The following is a 2,034-nucleotide window of genomic DNA, read 5'->3' as shown; positions in this document are numbered from 1 at the left end:
GGCGGGCACCTGGACGGGCGCGGCGACGGGCGCGGGGGACCATGCCGTGCGAGAGCGCCGAGTGGCTTCAGGAAGAGCTGGCGGCGCGCGAGTGGCGCGTCCCTGCTGCAGGCTCGACTGCCGACAGCACGAGCAGAGGGCCATCAACCTGGCCATCCCCAGCCTCACGCTGCGCCGCCTGCGCAAGGAGCAACCTGCCCATCCGCCCCATCATCCCGAACCACGCGGACGAGGAGCGCTTCGCCACGCGCTGCAGGGCAGCCACCGTGCTGCTCTACGCCGAGTGGCAGCGGAAGCCCGGCGGGCCCGCCTCGGTGCTCGGCCTGCTCCTGCAGAAGCTGCGCGACGACGGCCGCCAGTCCGACTACCTCCAAGGTGGTTTCAACAAGTTCCAGACAGAGTACTCGGAGCACTGCGAGACCACGTGGACAGCTCGCCACCCACCCAGCAGCTCGCCACCTGCCTCCATGCTGGGCCTGGGGGGCCTGCGCATCAGCTCTGACTGCTCGGACGGGGAGTTGGACCGAGAGCTGCCCAGCAGTGCCACCAAGTCGGACGGCAGTCCTGTGGCGTCCAACCAACCGGCCTTCCCCGTCCAGATCCTGCCCTACCTCTACCTCGGCTGCGCCAAGGACTCCACCAACCTGGACCTGCTCGGCGAGGACAGCATCAAGTACATCCTCAACGTCATGCCCAACCTGCCAACGACTTCGAGCACGGCTGCGAGTTCACCTAAAGGGTGTCCCAAAATTCACCCAAGAAGTAATTTTGATAGAAAACACAGGTTTATAATTAAAAATTGTAAATTTTTATTGACTCATAAAGTATACAGTATAGGGTTATGTATGGAATAGCATATCGGGTAAATGGCCTCCACGGCTTTGTGCAATTTAGGCACAAAAAACTGGATTATCATGTCGCGATAGCAAGCACCATTAACTGTTATTGCCTGAGCAGCCGCATTTTCGAAGAAGAATGGTCCGATGATGCCTCCAGCCCAAAATCCGCACCAAACAGTGACACGTTGTGGATGCATTTGTTTCTCAACAATCACTCGTGGATTTTCTGAACCCCAAATGCGACAATTTTGTCGATTAACCAAGCCATCAAGATGAAAATGAGCCTCATCGAAATTCAGCCACATTTATGCAAAACGGTAATGGAAAATTTCAACAAAAGAGTGCGTATGTGCCAGGAAAGCCGTGGAAGCCATTTACCCGATATGCGATTCCATACATAACCCTATACTGTATACTTTATGAATCAATAAAAAAAATGTACAATTTTTAATTATAAACCTGTGTTTTCTATCAAAATTATTTCTTGCGTGAATTTTGGGACACCCTTTACAAGCAGATCCCACCTCTGACCACAGGAGCCAGAACCTCTCCAGTTCTTCCCCGAGGCCATCAGCTTCACCCAGGAGGCGCTCCAAGAGGTGTGGAGTCCTGATGCGCTGTCTGGCGGGCATCAGCCTCTCGGTGACGGTCACTGTGGCCTACCTGATGCAGAAGATGAACCTGTCACTCAACAACACCCACGACTTTGTCAAGAGGAAAAAGTCCAACATCTCACCCAACTTCAGCCTCATGGGGCAGCTGCTGGACATTGAGGGGACGCTGGGGCTGACTGAGCAGCCGGTGCGTCAACCACACACCCTGCAAGCAGCTCTACTTCTCCACGCCCACCAACCACAGCCTGTTCCCACTCAACACCCTGGAGTCCACGTGAGGCCGGGCACCGGTGGGCAGGGTGCTGGCCTCCCCAGGGAGCCCAAGCAACCCGGATATCGCCTGTGGCCAGAGGCCAGGCCGATGGTGCCGAGCCCCTCACCATCCGGGGGACAGAGTCCAGCCGCACTCCCAGTGCAGGACTCCAGAGGGGCCCTGCCTCAGACTCAGGGCTGCGGAGTCAGACGGAGTCAGACGGGCTTCTTCCTGCGAATGGCCCAGCCAGTTCGGCGTTTTTAAAGACCCCCCGGGCGAGTTTACTTTTTACTTTGGCAGGTAAACCCAAGCCCCCAGGGCCCCGGGA

The 2,034-nt window shown here is 56.8% G+C and overlaps 1 pseudogene; it reads left to right on the top strand.

The window, feature by feature from the left end:
• Nucleotides 1–7: 7 nt before the first annotated feature.
• LOC102434638 lies at nucleotides 8–1,731 on the top strand (annotated as a pseudogene).
• The last annotated feature ends 303 nt before the right edge of the window (nucleotides 1,732–2,034 follow it).

Source organism: Myotis lucifugus, unplaced genomic scaffold (assembly GCF_000147115.1).
Source record: "Myotis lucifugus unplaced genomic scaffold, Myoluc2.0 scaffold_244, whole genome shotgun sequence".
Classification (NCBI taxonomy): domain Eukaryota; kingdom Metazoa; phylum Chordata; class Mammalia; order Chiroptera; family Vespertilionidae; genus Myotis; species Myotis lucifugus.
The sequence above is the reverse complement of the archived record's forward strand: the minus strand, read 5'-3'. Positions and strand labels throughout refer to the sequence as shown.